Source organism: Hypomesus nipponensis, chromosome 17, assembly GCF_054491055.1.
Source record: "Hypomesus nipponensis isolate SF chromosome 17, ASM5449105v1, whole genome shotgun sequence".
In the NCBI taxonomy this organism is placed as follows: Eukaryota; Metazoa; Chordata; class Actinopteri; order Osmeriformes; family Osmeridae; genus Hypomesus; species Hypomesus nipponensis.
In genome coordinates, this window is record NC_140377.1 from 14,006,211 (window position 1) to 14,026,022 (window position 19,812).

Below are 19,812 nucleotides of genomic sequence, written 5' to 3' on the forward strand. Positions count from 1 at the left end.
AATAAGAATAATAATTTCAAATATAGCTGCAAGCAGCGATGCGGGTTCCTCCGCAAAATATTATAAAAATGTACAATGTGGAAGGTCAAGAGTTTGACAACAAGAGAGCAAAACTACTTCATGTTGGGCCAACTACAATAGTCTGAATGGGGATTTGAACTCATGAGCATAAGGTTACAAGGCAGACTCTCTATCCTCTCTGCTACACACAAACTGTTGAGAATGTATGAGTAGAAAGGGATTAGAATTAGCTTTGGTCAGCTTTGGGACAAAGGTTAAGAAGCGGTTCACATTTCAAAGTGGAATTGCATGAAACTGCGCATGGTATTTCATAATGATGACATCCTGTTTAACTAAACAGATATTCAAATTTAAGACTAAAGCTAAAAGAATGCGGTTGGATTCAAACCTGCAACCTTATACTTTGTAGGTCACTATCCCAGTCCATTGAGCTATTCTCAGTGTTGAATATTGTTATGTTCAGTTACTGTATAAAAAAGTACGCTGTTTCTTCTGTGGTGAGAGTTGTTAGATTCAGCCACAGTTTAAACTACTCAAATTCAATCATATTTTGACATGCCAACGTGAAATTGTTGATGGTACTTCAGAGTGATGTCATCTTGAACCCAATAAGGTTTGAAAATCATCAGTCAAAATGATATTTGATTTATTGACACAAAGATATTGAGGCAATGTGGACATTTACATAAATACACCCCTTTCAGACATTTTGTATTACATTTGTCATTCCATTTCACCCTATATAAAAATACACCTGCCCGCACACTATTCCAATCCATGCAGTTTACCTCCCTCCCAGCACAAGTCAAGCTGTGCACAAAATGCTGTAGCGGACGCATGAATTTAGACGTCGACCAAATATTGCCTCCTACAATCAAAACACCACACAACGCTCGCAACACTGTTTCCAGAACAAGCAGGGCCTGCAGGCAGGGGCAAGCAGGGCCTGCAGGCAGTCAGTCAGCTGGATGAAGCTGTCCTGGGGTCAGGGCTGAAGAGAAGCTGTCCTGATTCTGATTCTGTCCAGCTAGAGTGGGGTAGTCCAGCAAGGGATCAGTTTTTCTCTCGCATCCTCTGTTGAACTCTGTTGAGCAGGCCTCTGCATGACCCTCCAGACCTGTAAAAGTGAAGAAAAGATCCATGTCAGTTGTGAAAAATGAAGCTTTTTACATCTACACTTGACATAAACTACAGTTTTGACTGTGAAATGCAATGGCATTACTTGAACTTAAACCCAAATGTCTTGAACTGATGGAGACCCGGCCATGCAAAGTCACTCCAAACATTTGGCTCGATTCCAGGCTCTGGCAAGAGTATTTAGCTCTAAACTGGTCAATATACACATCTGACCAAAGACCAACTCGCCCTTTGCCTGTAAACAGTAATTCTGACTGTCAGAGACCTTTAAATACGCTGACTGAGTGAAACTAGCCTGGCTAACGTAGGTCGCTTTCTCAGGAAAATGACAAATGAAATAGGCTTGTTTTGAATCCTAGATCCTATATACTGGCTATCTTCAGTAGACTCTTGTCTACTAAAAGCAGCCCTCCCTGACATTTTAGGACTAGAATTTAGTGAATTACAATATTGTTTACACACTGCCAGTGAGTGAGCGAGCCAAGTCTGTCACTGAATCAAAGTCAAAACAATGTACCCCCGGGACACAGTCTCACTCCACTTGCAAGTTTTCCACAAATCACAAAACTAATTGGAGCATCTGGCTACAAGCACTAGCTACTTTTCGAGTTCGGTTTTCCGTCACTTCAAACTCACGATCTAAAGGTCTCAAAGTGCTCAAACCTTCACCATAATTCAAGAGTAGTGTACTTTCACGAACCCAATCATTGATTCTAGGTTAAAATGTGTAAAAATAGGACTTACCGAACGTGGCTGCCTCCAAACCGGCTATCAGGTGATTCCAGTTGAAAACAACAATGGCCGCCGAAAAATGATTTATATTTGTAACAGCGAGCTGCGATTGGAAGCGAAATGAGGGTGAGGGTGGGGCTTGGTCAGCACACCATTTCCAGAAAGGATGTGTGTGCTTCTCGCCAAGCTCGCGCGTGTCAGTAGGTTGACCACCTGTTCCTCTTTGCGCTGTATAGCACAGCATTTTCAATATGCGACGTGCGGAACAAGGGGTGAAAATGCTGTGCGACACAATGCAAAGCGGGACAGGTGGTCACCCTAGTGACAAGGGGCAGGATGAGTCTGTGAGAATTTGGAGCGCGCGCACTGTGGAGCAATTCAATTGAATTCAATCATTATATTGACATACCAAGGTGGAATTGTTAATGGTACTAGAGATTGATGTCGTCTTGAACCCTATTAGGTTTGAAATACAATCAGTCAAAATTATATTAGATTTATTGACTTTTTTTTTAAACATTTACATAAATACACCCCTTTCAGCCACTTTTTATTGCATTTCATATTCAATTTGACCCTTTATAAAAACATGTATTCTACACATCTGGAACAAATTTCAAGTTGATTGAATCTATGGTTCATGAGGAGAAGGGTTCTGAAGGTTGTACCAAATTTGGACAGTACAAGAAAATTCATAAGTCTGACAATATGGGTCCTTGAGGCTTTTTTGTTCCACGTGAGAAATAGGCATATATACCAACTTTCAGGCATTTTGGAGTAATACGGCGCTGGGGAAATCACGTAGACTTTGGGCGTGTTTTATAGCGCCACCTATGGGCGCACATGGGCCACTAGCCGTGTGGGAGTAGTAAGGGACCTGTTATATCATTGGGCCAAATTGGAAAAAATCGGGTCCAGGACTTTATGAGCTATTGGGCCATTTAGCGGAGAAAAATAATAATAAGAAGAAGAATACTAACAAAAACAATAGGTTTCCTCCTACCGGAGGAACCCTAATAAGAATACTAACAAAAACAATAGGTTTCCTCCTACCGGAGGAACCCTAAATATAGCTGCAAGCAGCGATGCAGGTTCCTCCGCAAAATTGTACTGAAGTTTAGACATCGACCAAAAATTGCCTCCTACAATCAAAACACATTGCTCGCAACACTATTCCCAGAATTTGTCAAAGATGGCTTAGACCGCTTTCCAGAACCACAGTCATCTTACAATCAAGAATAGCCTAATTGGCAAAAGTTCTATGGCACAGCCCATGATCATCTCCTTGCCAACATCAATGTCTAAAGGCCGACTCTCACTTCCCATTAAACCACATAACATGCACTCTCAGGGTGACCAACAAGATTATTTTAACTAACAAACAACAATATTACAAACATCTTGCCAGAGTGTAACTGAATAAAGATACATTAGAACATTTTCACCTCTCTTTGTATTATAGTAGCCAGCTGATTAATGTATGGTGAACACACAATATTAATACAGCATACACTTTGAAACACAGATATTCAGAATTCCAAGTAATTTCTTAGAGTTGAAAAATGTCAGTTAAGACAGTAGTAGCCACAAACTACAGCCATACAATTACAGTAGCCTAGTACAGTGCAGCTTAAAGCAATACATCTTAAGTGCAACAATAGCTACCAGTAAGCGCCAGAGTGTAATTACTGAACCTCGAATAATAATGTAGCCCTTCTGTTCCCTAATCATCTAACAAAGGGCCCTGAATTCGTCTAACTTAGCTATTTGCTTTATGGATTTTGAGTTCCTATATCTTTATCTTAAACTATTACCTCGACGAGCACATACACATTAAAAGTAAAAGCAAATACACTCTGGTAAGTTTACATACACCTGTAGTGTAGTTTTAACAGACACCAAAAAGCATTGACTTTGTAGGCTAAATAGCCTACACAGCACACATTCACACACAAGTTGGCAAAGAAAGAATAATCCTCAAATAAAACCTATTGCAGGGCTGATTCGATGGTGGGGGGCGTTGAGACTCTAAAACGATGGTCACTTAACTCTCATGAGCCAAACAAACCACGCTACCTTGTGCGATTATGTGTGTCTGTCAGTAATATCTCTGTGGATAGCAGGAAAATTAAGAATGTCAGGTGTCCAATGCAATGGCGAGCGTGGATGTCTGCATCTTTTATCCAGCGTGGTCAGAGGGAACCATGAGTGATGTCTGAGAAGTCTTGTGCAGTTGTCCCACGTTCGCAACAAATACAACTAAACCTACTATATTCAACCGTGTTGGTTAAACAGTACTAACTAGTTCATTCACTGTGTTAATGAAATGCACTCCACGGCTACAAGCTAGCTAACACTATACACGAGTCATTAACTTAATCATGCAAGCCCAGGTAACAAAACAATTGAGACCCATTCCCTTTCGACTACAATACCTCTGCTGTTAAGACCGTTCAAGAAATGTTGCAACAGGCTACAGTCTGAATCATGGATATAACTATGACATAAGTTACAATCAGGGGGTAAATTGGGGTTTGATATATCGGGGGGCTCTGTTTTTTCAGGGTTTCAATGGCTCGTGTGTATGCAAAGCCTACAAAACAGGTATCCTACTCAGTTTAATGACAAACGCAGACTACCTAACTCACTACTCTTTGAATAAATTTGTATAGTACTACTATGTGCGTCTTTCAATTATATCTTTAACATATGAAACATTGAGATTCATCATCTTACGGAAAAAACATGAAAAACTGAACCTAACAACAGCTAGGCTAGGCTAGCTCATAACGTTCAGTTCTCGTTTGGCCAAACAACGGTTAGGATCTACTGAAATTATTACCAAACTTAACTTTACGCTAGTAGCCTAACAAACTCATTCACTGTTGACTATATATATGTCATATATTTAAGTTGTATGCATAATTTGTGATGACTTAGTTTGATTTAGTAGTTGCTTCTCTTAGATGCTTGTTTGCCTTCGTACCTCGTGGCAGAAAATAACCGGAAATTACCAGGCTTCACACCTGTTTTTAGGTCACTTAATGATTTAATCATAGACATTCTTTTATGTCTATGAATTTAACGGCCAGACATAGTAAACAACAAAACTGTATTATTCATCAAATGCATACATTAAATTTTTCTTTGGCATGTGGCAGCACAGTAAGAAAAAAGGCAGTAAACACATAACTAACAGCACACAAGCATATAATACCAACAGTAGACTACATTGTAAATGGCAAACCAAAAGGGTAGACAAGCAACAAGTAAAACCAACGATCAATTGTGTTGACTTTCTATAGAGCAAGCAAATCATGACTTTTATAGTTGTTAATTACGAAAGACAATTCACCTTTATATTAACTATAAAATAAACAATTAAATTAAACATTTAAGTAAATTGCATACCTTTGAAAAGACTTATTGTCTGTTCTAAACAATAAATGTTAATCTTTCCATCAATCAAGCTGTTGTAGTGAATATATATAATTTTGTGACTTTCTAGAAAGTTTCTGAGAAAACTGTAGCCTTGTGTTTTGATACTTTGTGCTAATAATATGAACAAGACACTGATGTGTGCAGGTGGCTACAGCTCTATCTCCATGTATAAGTGTGTCTCCATGTATAAATATTTCATCAGATGCCGACAGACTAGCCAATGTACGCTGTGTGTGTAGAGTCCTTTTTGCAAAAAGCTATATTCAATAAATACTTACTACATTCTAGCAGCTTTGGGTGTATTCATTCTCAAATGTCCACCGCAATTGTCAATACCCCTGAGCCATAGCAACTACCATGTAAAAGGAAAACTTTGAAAAAAGTTTATTTATTCCTATTGTGTAGGAATCCCCTCAGAATGAAACATTACCGTTACTATTTTGACTATACAGCTAGTCAACTGTGGTGTACCTGGACACCTGTTTAACTAAATAAATAATCAGTATCACAAAGATTTGAGGCAATGTGTATATTTACATAAATACACCCCTTTCAGCCATTTTGTATTTCACTGTCTGTCTCTGAAGGGCTGGCAGGCAGTGGCAAGCAGAGCCTGCAGGCAGGCAGAGCAGGCCAGCTGGATGAAGCCATCCTGGGGTCAGGGTTGAAGAGAAGCTGTCCAGCTAGAAAGGGGTAGTCCAGCAAGGGGTCTGTGTTGCTCACAGCATCCTCTGTTGCATCCTGATACATAGATCTTTATTTGTTATTATCACAGGTACAACAAAATTAAAGTGCTTCCTGTCAGTGCAACATTCATTGGCCTAAAAATCAATAAAATGATAAAATTACTAAAGTACTAAAATTACTAAAATAAACAACAATAACTAATAAAACAGAATAAATATACCTGAGACAGTACCATAAACAACACACCCATGTCATACATACACAGTCATCACATACAACATAACATGACATTGTGCACATTATTTTTTGACAGCATTGACAATGGTTATTGCAGTTGGATAAAAACTGTGTTTGTCTGTTTGTCCTTACCTTGATTGATCTGTACCGTCTGCCTGACGGCAACATTTCAAGCAGGGAGTGCCCAGGATGTGAAGTGTCTTTTATGATGTTCTGGGTTCTTTTGAGACAACGGGATCTGTGTAGGTCTCCCAGTGTGGGGAGAGGGCAGCCAACAATCTTTTGAGCGGTCTTGATGACCCTCTGGAGCATTTTCCTCTGAGCCACTGTACAGCTAGTATACCAAATGCCTATGCAGTATGTGAGTTTACTTTCAATGGAGGCTTGATAAAAGGAACACCAACAGTCTTTGTGTGATGTTTCTCCTCAATTCCTGAGTATTCTCAGGAAGGACAGTCTCTGCTGGGCCTTTTTCAGCATCTCAGGTGTCCACACTCCAGGATAGGCTGTCCTGTATGTGGACCCCCAGGACGCGAAAGTCTGCCACCCTCTCCACACTGATCCGGCTGATGGTCAATGGTGTGATCTCAGTCTTCTTTCTCCTGTAGTCTATTATGAGTTATTTTGTCTTTGCAGTGTTAAGGAGAAGGTTGTTGGCCGTGCTCCAATTCGACAGCCGCTCCACTTCTTCTCTGTAGGCGGGCTCATCCCCCCCAGAGATAAACCCTGCCACTGTGGTGTCATCTGCAAACTTTACAATGGTGTTACTGTGATGGACAGGGGTGCAGTCGTGTGTGTAGAGGAAGTAGAGCAGGGGACTGAGCACACAGCCCCGGGGGGAGCCAGTGCTGAGGCTAAGGGCTGTGGATGTGTGATGGCCCACTCTGACTGTCTGCGGCCAGAGAGGAAGCCGCTGATCCACCTGCATGTGGTATAAGGGAGCCCGAGGTCCCCCAGCTTAATCACTAGCTTGTGTGGGAGGATGGTGTTGAATGCAGAGCTGTAATCCACAAAGACCATTCGCACATAGCTCCCCTGCTGCTCCAGGTGTGACAGAGCGGCATGGAGTGCTGCCGCCACTGCGTCTCCTGTGGATCTGTTCACTCTGTAGGCAAACTGGTGGGGGTGAAGGCTGCGGGGCATCCTCTGTTTTTTGTATTTTTTGTTGAGCAGGCCTCTGCATGACCCTCCAGACGTGTAAAAGTGAAGAAAAGATCCATGTCAGTTGTGAAAAATTAAGCTTTTTACATCTACACTTGACATAAACTACAGTTGTGACTGTGAAATGCAATGGCATTACTTGAACTTGAATCCAAATGTGGTGACCTGATGGAGACCCGGCCATGCAAAGTCACTCAAAACATTTGGCTCGATTCCAGGCTCTGGCAGGAGTATTTAGCTCTAAACTGGTCAATACATACACATCTGACAAAAGACCAGCTCGACCTTTGCCTGTAAACAGTGATTCTGATCGTCAGAGACCTTTAAATAGGCTGACCGAGTGAAACGAGCCTGGCTAACGTAGGTCGCTTTCTCAGGCAAATGACGAATGAAATAGGCTTGTTTTGAAAGATCCTATATACTGGCTATCTTCAGCAGGCTCTTGTCTACAAAAAGCAGCTCTCCCTGACGTTTTAGGACTAGAATTTAGTGAATTACAATATTGTTTACACACTGCCAGTGAGTGAGCGAGCCAAGTCTGTCACTGAGGCCAGGTCAAAACAATGTACCCCCGGGACGCAGTCTCACTATCCACAAATCACAAAAATATTCGGAGCATCTGGCTAAAAGCACAATTCCCACATCTCCTGAAGGCTACCCTCCTCTAGATTTTGGTGTCGACCGAACTGTAAAATGATGAACTATTGAACATGATGCGACCAAAACATGGATGCCGCCTAAGTGTAACCACTGTGGTAAAGACAGCATCAATTAGCCCACCAGAACTTCGGCACGCGGACACACTGGTGACAACTGTTTCATCAGCCGTTTATTTCAGACTCATGAACGTGCATTTAATACACAGATAACATAATAATGAACAGTGACATTTAAACAATAAAGTACCTGTGGTAAAGACAGCATCAATTAGCCCACCAGAACTTCGGCAAGCAGACACACTGGTGACAACTGGTAGGCACAGAATCGCAATCTTAACCACAGTACTACAGGTTAATCATCAAAGCTAAGCTAATGGCAGCATGTAGCTAGCTATACGGACTCAACTTTAACCGACCTGTTTCATCAGCCGTTTATTTCAAACAGATGAACATCCGTGCTTGGAGACACATGGGGGAGGGTCTTAGCCTCAAATGGTACATAAAATAAATGTAATTTCAAACGTCTACATTAAAACATAAAATTGTACATTAATAAACTTTTCATGAATCAATCAATGCTAAATATTAAAATAGTAAAATAATGTTTTACCAAATGGTCCGACTTGACTACCCACGTGGGCTGATGGAATTTCATACACTTGACTACACCGTCACATAAGCCTATGCGTTCTCCCTGGCGCATAGGCTTTTTACAAAGACTTTCACGAGCCAAATCAAAATTCTGAGCCGACAGGTCTGTGGGGAATCGCTTGTTCTCCTAAAAGCTGCCCTCCCCTACCGTTTTGATGAATTCGCCAAGATGCTACATGATTCAGTAATAACACAGAGGGAAAAAGCTACCTACTTTTTGAGTTCGGTTTCCTGTCACTTCAAACTCACGATCTAAAGGTCTCAAAGTGCTCTAACCTTCACTATAATTCAATAGTAGTGTACTTTCACGAACCCAATCATTGATTCTAGCTTAAAATGTGTAAAAACAGGACTTACCAAACGTGGCTGCCTCCAAACCGGCTGTCAAGCGATTCCAGTTGAAAACAACAATGGCCGCCGAAAAATAATTTATATTCGTAACGGCAAACTGCAATTGGAAGCGAAATGAGGGTGAGGGTAGGGCTTGGTCAGCACACCATTTCCAGAAAAGATGTGTGTGCGTCTCGCCAAGCTTGCGCGTGTCAGTAGGTTGACCACCTGTTCCTCTTTGCTCTGTATAGCACAGCATTTTCAATATGCAACGTGCGGGACAAGGGGTGAAAATGCTGTGCAACACAACGCAAAGCGGGACAGGTCACCCTAGTGACAAGGGGGAGGATGAGTCTGTGAGAATTTTGAGCGCGCGCACTATGGAGCAATTCAATTGAATTCAATCATGTATTGACATACCAAGGTGAAATTGTTTATGGTACTTCAGAGTGATGTCGTCTTGAACCCTATTAGGTTTGAAAAACAATCAGTCAAAATTATATTTGATTTATTAACAAACATATTGAGGCAATTTGGACATTTACATAAATACACTTCTTTCAGCCATTTTGTATTGCATTTCTTATTCAATTTGACCCTTTATAAAAACATGTATTCTACACATCTGTAACAAATTTCAAGTCGATTGGATCTATGGTTCATGAGGAGAAGGGTTTTGAAGGTTGTACCAAATTTGGACAGTACAGCCAAATCTATCATGGCGGACCTTATGGGTTCTTGAGGCTTTTTTGTTCCCCATGAGAAATAAGGCATGTATACCAATTTTCAGGCATTTTTGGAGTAATGGGGCGCTGGGGAAATCACGTAGACTTTGGGCGTGTTTTATAGCGCCACCTATGGGCGCACATGGGCCACTAGCCATCTGGGAGTAATGAGTGACCTGTTGTATCATTGGGCCAAATTGTAAAAAATCGGGTCCAGGACTTTTTGAGCTGTTGGGCCATTTAGCAGAGAAATATAATAATAATAGGAATACTAACAAAAACAATAGGTTTCCTCCTACCGGAGAAACCCTAATGAGCAGCATGAGTGGGCAACTTAGTGCAATGAGAAAACTGCTCTGCCTTTCTCATACAATGTCACTTCTCTATTTTTTACGGCCCCGACGACAACATTTGTCTCCTCGGCTGTGAACCGCAGGCGTGCGCCTGACAAATCCGCCGTTATAATAGCAATTCGCCATGGACCAAGCGCGGCTCTTAAAGGGAATGTGAGATGATGCTCTGATTGGTTTATTGCACGTTACGCCCAAACCACACCCATTAGTAATGTAGCTAATTCAGACCAACCCTTATTAGATTTGCGCCAGGCGCAAAGTCCTTTATCCCGCCAGCAAAATAACAACCAAGCTGAAGTCACGCCCATAAAGTTACTTGCGCTTTGATACTTGCATTTTAGATTGTCAAAATAGGGGGGGGGGAGATGTTATAACCCAAACTAAAAGCTAAATGAATTTGGACACTGTAGACTCACTGAAGACCACAGAAGTACTTCATACACTCTATGCCAGTTGTTTTCAAATGAGAGTTGACAGCACAATTCAGTAAAATGTTGAGGCAGATAGTGCCATCATGATACTCTGTGTGTGTGTTGTGGAAGAAATTTAGATTTCCTGTGTGCTTACATTATTCAAGAGAACTAGTCATTGGATACTAGTTAGTATGTTCTCATGTAAGCTTGCTATTAAGAGTAGAGTGTGTCTGTGTTAGATGTTTGAGATCAGGAGAAAGTACTGGCTAAATGGTACTTGTCATGACTGTCACAGGTGGGGGCGCTGGTGCCTCCACTTAGTCTACTCTCTACTCTGAGGAGCAAACCGTATTTCCCCCTCCAAAGATGCCAAACTCTGAGAATCAAAGTGTACAAAGTATGATGTTTATTTGTAATTAAAAAAGGAAGTCCTTGATTTTGATCGCCTCAAGAAGCTCTTTCAGGAGGTAAGGTAACCGGGTTCCTGGTGGCCGTTGATACTGGCCTCCTCCAGCAAGGGGGGGGGAATATCCGGAGACTGCTTTAAACAGACAGACTGGTTATTGGCGGACACTGGACGTGATCCTATTGCCTACGCGGGCTACATGCAGTCGCCACCCGGGACCGTAGGGTGTTTTAATTAGTGTATGAACGGTGAAAGTTTCAAGACAGTGGAACATGGGCACAGCACACAATGAACTCACGTGGACCAGTGTAATACAACCGTGGCGAAACTTCAAACTCAGGTGGATGCATGGGATAAGCAGTCCGGGCAGCACACCCCACTTTCCGACTAAATAGGATTCACGGTACTCAGCTCTGGCGAATGTCAGTCCCTGTGCTCGCTGTGTTGCAGCCTCTTGCTTCCCCAGTCCCCTCTCCGCTTCCAGTCCCCTCTCCGCTTCCAGTCCCCTCTCCGCTTCCAGTCCCCTCTCCGCTTCCAGTCCGTTCTACTTCCAGTCCCCGCTCTGCCTTTACTGACGGTGTTACAAGTTTAAAAACACTCCCAATCCCCCGGTTAATTGTGGGCAGCTGGGTGCTTACCCGCTGCACACCTGCAGCTAGTTGGCCTAATAGGGTACTGAATGTGGTCCCCGTGACAACTACAAGGAGAGCTCCAACTATGAACTCTTTAGTCTGAGTGGTCATGTGTTGGGAGCTGTGAATCTCTTTCTCTGAGACTGTTGTAACGTCATTACGGCCTGACTGTCACAATCTATGTTTACATTCTTGTGCCCTATAAAAGATGGTCCTCGGGCCTTCAGAGGGGAGAGAGACTTGATTGAGACCTAAGCCTGGTGTTGTGTTGTCATTTATTGTCAGAGGTCTGGTTTTCTCTCCCAATCTGCAGATTGATAAATACTTTTATCAATCTGATTAAAATCCAGAACTCAACTGAACTTAGTCACTCCGTTTATGAAGAGACGGACAAAAGACTTTCTTCATCAGTGTATGTGTGTGTTTGATTTTATTTTGGGCCATTTTCCCAGCTGAGCTGGGGGGAGTGGGGAGCAGGCAGGAGGCCCCCTAGAGACTGACTTTTAAATTATGTTATCAGGACACAGTGTTACCTATCACATCCAGTATATCTCTTATCTCTCTCTCACTATCTCACACTCTCACACATTTTTTTGCTCACTCTCTCACACACCCTTGATCTATCTATCATATGTATAATGTGTTGAGGTATGTGTAAAGTATGTCTTAAGTATGTCTAAAGTATGTATAGAAGGTGGCTCAGAGTCAGGTGGCTGAGCGGTTAGGAAATTAGGCTAGTTATCCGATGGGCTAGTAATGCTGGTTTGATTCCCGACAGTGCCAAATTACATTGTGTCCTAGGATAAGGTACTTCCGTCACAACCGGACAGAGCAGGCAAAAAATGAGTTCAAACAAAGACACTGTTTTATTCACCAACTAAAAATGTATTTCAGGAAGTAAAACATGAATTATTAAGCAAAACAGACTTGATCAGTAAAAGCTGCACCTGTTCTCCAACCCATCACCCATGTCTGTTACTTTTAACAAAGACTGTCACATGTTCAAAGCAAAGCACTGCATGTTCATATCTTTAACGACACCTTGCGCATGCAGAATCATTAGTTCAAATAACAAATTTATCATGAAATACCATAGGAACATTCACTTAGTTAGATCATCCACACACAAGATACCCATAGTTTCAAAGCTTTTATTAAATTATTAAATATTGTACTACAAAATATGTGATACATGTTTCATAAGATATATTACATCACCATAAATGAACTAAGAGGGAATACTACAGACAGTGGAATCATTGAACAAAATCAGAAATTTCTTGATGAAATACAATCAAATTATAACTTTGTTTAATTTTAATTTTTTTTGTATCAAAGCAAGCATAATTAGCTACAAAAAGAACTATGCTACAGTACATAAAACATACAGTACTGCAGTGTTCCTCACCTCACTGCCCTAAAATCCCATTCAAAAAAATGCACAGACAGACGCACAGACAGAGATTTCTACACCGACACACACAGACATTCCTGGCATTAGAGAGATGTTATGTTGGAAAAAATGAGACAAATCCAACATTCAGTTTAAGTGCATCTATTTTGAGAGAAAAAATCTGTCAATCAATCAAAAAATATTTTTGGGTGAAACAGTGTGTGTGTAAGAAAGGCTGGTGTCATCAGCCAATCACACACTCGCTAGAGTAAACAACCCCACCCACAGATGGTCTCAACGGACATTGCCAATTAAGATAAGTGACAGTTGGGATTTTTCTGTTATGCCCGCAGTGAGAAAGCTTTAATTCGGCAATATTATGCGCTCTTGATAATAAAAGTTGTTGTTTGGTAGATGTTCTTAGTTGTTTAAAATAGTGGTGGGCATACATTTTTTTAATCCAGATTAATCTCACTGTGATCTTGGCCTTAATCTATATTAATCTAGATTAAAATGGCTCATTTGAATTCTGCCGAAGGCATTCAGAATATGTGTGCTACTAATAATGACTAAAACTAAGTATTTGAGAATGGGTTTCTTAAGCCAGGTGGCGCATTAGACCAGGGGCTCATCTCCTGTTTCCAAAATGCATCACAAACTGCTTGAGAAAGCTGTTCTACTATGATAATTGGTGATTAAAATAAATTATGTTCAATAAGTACTTGTGTTTATTAACTTTTTATTAGATTAGTTAGCTTGGCTGATAGAGCTGTGCTGACGGGCTTGCCTTGGTTGCACTCAAACATAGTAGTTTGACGATGACTCTTCCCCTGCACTACATCAGTGCTTGGCCCAGCATCTTCCGCATTAGCTAAGGGATACTTTGCGTTTAGGTGGTATTTGAGACTGGAAGAACTCCTACAGTAAACCAATTCCGCATAGCACAAGGTTCAAACAACCTTAGTCTTGTCGAGGTTTCCTAGTGGTCTGGAGAACGATTTGGTCTGAACTTGAAATCCAGCGTTTCTGCAAATGTTGTTGTGTTTGGTGCTAATGCTGCGGTGTTCTCGGCTAATGCTGCGGTGTTCTCGGCTAATGTTGCTGTGTTCTCGGCTGATGTTGGTGGTGTGAACCTAAACTGTTGTGTTGTAAGTAGTAGATTGTTTTTGAAATGTAGAGTTTTTATAAATGTTTCGGTTTTGTTAATGTCGTTGTCTTGTGTGTTAATGTTGTTGTGTTTTCAACTTTTGTTTGCTTTGCTAATGTTGCTGTGGTGTGCCCCCGTGGGCTACCGTACAGGGGGCATAACAGATTTGAACAGATGGACAAAATCGACTCCTTAAAGAAAAAGTTGAGTCTGTGGACCCAGCATGTTTCCAGCGACAGATTGGACATGTTCACGAACGTGAGTCAAGAGGTAGTAAACCAGACAGATAGGCTTACTGACAGATCGGAGCTGAAAAGGGTCATGCGAGCGCATTTGGAAAAGCTGTTGTGCGCTTTTATTTTCCAGAGCAGAAGGTGCCGGGCAAATATTGGATAAGGGAACCTTTTGGAATTGACGTGGAGACGGTACTTTATCATCAGAAGAGGAATCTCAACTGGTGGACCTATCGTGTGATCGTGGCCTGCAAAATAAGTTCTTAGAGTTGACTCTCCATCAGTTTTGGTGCAGTGTTGCGCACAAGTATCCTACCCTTGCTCACCATGAAATCTGAGTTATTTTGCCTTTCAGCACCACTTTTTTATGCAAAGTTGGATTTTCTGCTCTCACACTGCTTATGAACAAAAGCAGAAACAAACTGAACGTAGAACATGATCTTTGGATTGCACTGTCTTCAATCACCCCAAATGTTGACAGACTTGTAAAAAAGAAACAGCCCCAGATTTCTCATTAAAAAGTCAAGCTCAATACTTATATTTATCTATTAATTTTAAGAACTTTATGAAGAAGGAGATGAAACCTGTAAAACCTAATTAACAGATTTAAAAAAGTCAAGCCAACATGTTGTTAATGCTTTCTACATAAAAAGTTGTACATATCAGTCCATGATTTCTCATTTACGAGTTGAACATAAGTCCTGTGATAAGTGGAACATGTAAGTCCATCTTTTGACTAAAAAGGTGAATGTGTAAGTCCATGGATTCTCCTTAAGAAGTTGAAAATTTAAATTCGTAATTTCCTATTAAGAAAGTTGAAAATGTATGGCTTAAGTCCATGATTTCTCAAAGAAGTTGAGCATATAGGCCTAGTCCATAATTGCTTTACTGATCCTGACCGTTAAATAGTTGCATGTGTTTTCAATGGTAAAACTGTGGTATTAAGCCTGGTAGTAGTGGTAGTAATTATAATAATACAATTGTTAAATTATTGGCCTGATGATTCATGCTGATTACTATTTGTTGTTGGGTCGCGACTGCGCTGGTATCTTAAAATGTGGGTCATGGCAAAAAAGGTTGAGAACCACTGATCTAGCACGTATCAATATCTCCAAAGCAAGTAGTGTTATGCACTGATATTAAACGAATGACGCTGCTAATGGAGTTTACTTAAAACTGTAGACATGCTAGTAAAAGGGGACTGTTGTGCAATTCAGCACTGTAACATTAGTGTACCAAACTAGCGATTTTTAGAAACGTTTCAATTAGGAAAATGGTTGCAAATATTTATGTTCAGGACTGTGTATAACACAAAACAAGACTGTCATAAAAATTTTTTATATAAATTAATTAAGCCTAAAATATAACATTTATCGGACTCTTTGGATGATCTGGCCGCCATTGTTGCCGGTCGCGCAGTATTCACATAACCCTAGGTTTCAAGTAAGCTCCCGATCTTACTTGGTTTTAAGGGGTGTATACCACTTAGTGTTAGCCCTAGCCCAAAAAGAGTATTGGGACACCACTAGCTATCACGGGAACTCGCAAAACTAAGGGGAAGGGGGAGTATTGGGATTCGGCCTAAGTCTAAGTTGACGTTTACCCAAGTGAGACTTATTTGTGAAAGCGTGATTTGCGTCAATCATTTGACGCAATTGGTTTGGGTGTGTCGAAGATAGTTCACAGATAAGTGTGAACTGGAATGCAACTTTAGCATTGATCTTAGAAAGGTTTATACCTTGCATATTGAATCTATCTATACAACATTAATAAATAGTAGATTACAATCAAGTGGATATCAAAGTTGACTTCTTTTAACATAAAAGTAAGTTACAATAAAGCATCAAATACATCACACAGAAAAGATAGAAGGGTAGCACACAATATCACACATGAATCTTTATCATCCCTTAAGTTTCCTTCAGCAGTGTAGTAGTTTGGCCATCTCTCTGCGCCCTTGCGGGGCAAGAGAGATTTGTCTGGCAGTGCTCTTCTGGTAAAAGCCTATGAGGCTCCTCTCGAAAGATAAGGGCATCATATGACGTGTCATAAAATGCAAAGTCAGTTTGCTAACTCAGCAGCTACCGTTGAAGAACTGGGTTAATGAGTTTGGCATTGTGTTGAGGTTGACTCAACACAGGGTTCTTAAGTACAAAATGCCCCCAAAAATGGTATTCCATAAACAACTGAAAAATAGGGTTAAAGGCTTTTAAATGGTTTTACCAACCCCAAGTGTGCTGTAGGACAATGATCCTAAACACAGCCATCTCGGTCCCTTGACCTAAACCCCAATGAAAACCTGTCGGGTGAGCTGAAGAGGAGTGAACAAGAGAGGACCCAGGACCCTGGATGAACTGGAGGGATTTTGTAAAAAGGAATGCTCTCAGATTCTTTGTTCTGTTTTCTCCAACCTTAATAGATGTTAAGGAGAAGACTTAGTGCTGTTTTATTGGCAAAGTCAGTTTGCATATAGGATTAAATGTAGGGATGCCAATAATTGTGGCACACATGGTTTCACAAAAAATAATTATTTCTTGAAGACAAGATTTTTTTTCTCAAAATAAATGTATTTCAATTGAACTTAACATTAAGCTGAATTACAAAAAGGTGACTTTAAACAACACATTTTCCTCATCTTTACCAATAGACCAATTATTTGTTTGTAAACATTCGGGATGCGCGCGCAATGTGGCTGGAGAAAACCGGGAAAGGATAGCATTTTAAATGGCAAAAGGACCACACGGATAATACAAATAGTTAGATTAAAAAAGACCAAAAAGGTCGAGGAGGACAGCTTTTAAAAGAGAAAGCGATTACCCATTGATCTGTCGCATCAGAATTTTGATTTGGGTCACGAATGTCTTGAAATTTGAGTGAAAATGTCGCCCGGTACAGACCGCAGAGTTGAGCGGCAACCATGTCTTCACGTCATGTCACAAAGTTCATAATTTTACAGTTTTACAGTAAATTCTACATCTAAAAAGTCGAGCAGGGCAGCTTTCAAGAGATATGGAAATTCTGCTTTTAGCCAGCTTGTCCAGTTATTTTTCTGATTTGTTTAAACTGGCAATCTGAGTGAGACTGCATCCCAGTTACACTGTTTTGACGTTAGCCTCGCTCACTGGCAGTGTGCACAATGTTGTATTTCACTCCATTCTACACTAGAAACGTCGTCAGGGAGGACTGCCTAATGTAGATACGAGCCTGATGAAGATAGCCAGAATCTCAGATTTCTTTAACCGAGCCTGTTTCATTCGTCATCTGCCTGAGAAAACTATCTCCATTAGCCAGGCTAGTTTTGCCCGATCACTTGGTCAGGCTATTTAAGGGTATCGGGGTCAAGTGACTTTTGTGCATAGACAAGTGAACGTAAATGAATTTGTCCAAAGGCCAAGAGTCTCAAAAAGTTCATATCAAGCCCTGCAATCCAGTGGCCAGAGATATATGATGACCTGATCGACACTCACAAGTGTAATAGACCGGGAAGAGGTCTGTCTTTTGCAACCGACATGCGCAGTTGAGCCTGCTTGACAGTTGTGGGACGTAGGGTGATAATTGGTTGTGCGTTTGTTCGATCATCTGTTGTGTGTCCATCTGCGGCTGCGCATTTTCTATGTGTGTGTACATGTGTGTTCACACATCCTATTGTTCCCTTCATCGTCAACCATCAGGGCACTACAGCTCGGACTGAACAACCTTCTTGAATAAAAGATGAGCAATCAATCATACACACTCAACCTGCTATTGGAAAACAGCCAGCCAGGCTCCGGTCAGATTTACCAGGCTATTCAATAGAAGCACATCCCCTGTGTCATCATCAATACCAGAAGGGCAGCAGAGCATTTTGAAGATCATAGAAGGTCAATCTTATGCACCTTCAGGCAGTTCAATGTTCAATTAGATCATTAAATGACTCTGTGGTGCCATTGATATAATTGTACATGAAGTGTGATCACAGCCGCAGTGTCAGTGAACCAAAGATAATTTTACAAGAAAGTATTGCTAGACTGGTGGTTGGTGTGCTGTAGACTTAAAACTGCAGCACTGAGCACAGGGTGAAGGGGTTACCTGCCAGATTTAATTTAATGTGTACTCATTTAATAATCTGTTGCATTTCTGAGAGAAAGTAATCAGGTTGCAAGTTATTGAACATATTTCTGTGTGCGTGTATGTGTGGGTATGTGTGTGTGAGAGAGTCTGTGTGATTATCCCCACCCACAGTTCATCCTGCTGCCCAAGGCAGAGGTTTGCTGCCAATACTAATCAGTGTGTGACAGTTGTACTGTACCACCCTGGCTAGCCATTTTGCTAAGTCAGCATTCCACTGTTTTGCCATTTTAATTTGGCTAATTCTAACATCTAAAGGGCATGTTGAAAGCAGTTAGCCTTGAGCAAACAAGTCTGATGTTTTTACAGACTGAGCGGACAAGTATTATGCAGCTACCACCTCAACTACACACACACACGCACACACACACACACTACTTTCACAAATTCTGAAAACACACAACCTCCGGATATGTTCTCAACAAGATAAATTATTGGATAAGTCCTCAAAAACACCTAACATTCTTCCCCTTAAAACACACTCCAGCACAGCGCAGGCACAGACAAACACATACATAGGCCGAATCCCAATACTCCCCCTTACCCCTAGCCCTTAGTTTACCCCTAGCCCTTAGTTTACCCCTAGCCCTTGGCCCTCGAAACTGAGGGGTAATGGCTACATATCCCTATGAAATGGGACGCCACTTGGTTACAGGTACCTCATCTAGCACGTATCGATATCTCCAAATATCAATATCTCTCCGTGTTATGCACTGATATTAAACAAAATTCGCTGCTAATGGAGTTTACTTAAAACTGTAGACATGCTAGTCAAAGAAATGAGGGACTGTTGTGCAATTAAGCACTGTAATATTAGCTTACCAAACTAGCGATTTTTAGAAACGTTTCAATTTGGAAAATGGTTGCAAATATATATGTTCAGTACTGTGTATAACACAAAACAAGACTGTCATAATTTTTTTTATCAATTAATTAAGCCGAAAATATTAAATTTATCGGACTAAGACCCTTAGTCTTAGCCCTAGCTCAGAAGAGTATTGGGACACCACTAGCTCTCACGGGAACGCGCAAAACTAAGAGGAAGGGGTAAGGGGGAGTATTGGGATTCAGCCTTAGACACACACAATCACACTCAGACACAACCCATCCTGAGAACCCTGCTTGTAGCTCCTGACTCACCAGTCTCTTTACTCCAGACAGGCCTTCTAACGGAGACCAAACAAGCCCAGTCAAATGTCACACCCCTGGCAGTGTCAAACACAATGGTAGTGAATGTTGTCACTTGAACCATTATACATGAATTGGCACTGCGCTCGGTTAGAAAATGTCCTCCTTGTGAGGAGTTACCTCCCCTCTCTCTGCTTTGTCCGCCCAGATAATCTGGAC

At 41.1% G+C, this 19,812-nt stretch overlaps 1 protein-coding gene and 1 long non-coding RNA gene across 2 annotated transcripts in view; one reads left to right on the top strand and one right to left on the bottom strand.

The window, feature by feature from the left end:
• cacna1ia (calcium voltage-gated channel subunit alpha1 Ia) overlaps nt 1-19,812 on the top strand; it is a 442,500-nt gene that overhangs the window by 14,973 nt on the left and 407,715 nt on the right. The window lies entirely within an intron of this gene.
• LOC146253647 (uncharacterized) lies at nt 10,931-11,502 on the bottom strand. The gene is made up of 2 exons (XR_014731693.1): nt 11,252-11,502; nt 10,931-11,085 (listed from the first exon to the last, which is right to left on the bottom strand). It is a non-coding gene; the product is annotated as an uncharacterized LOC146253647 (long non-coding RNA).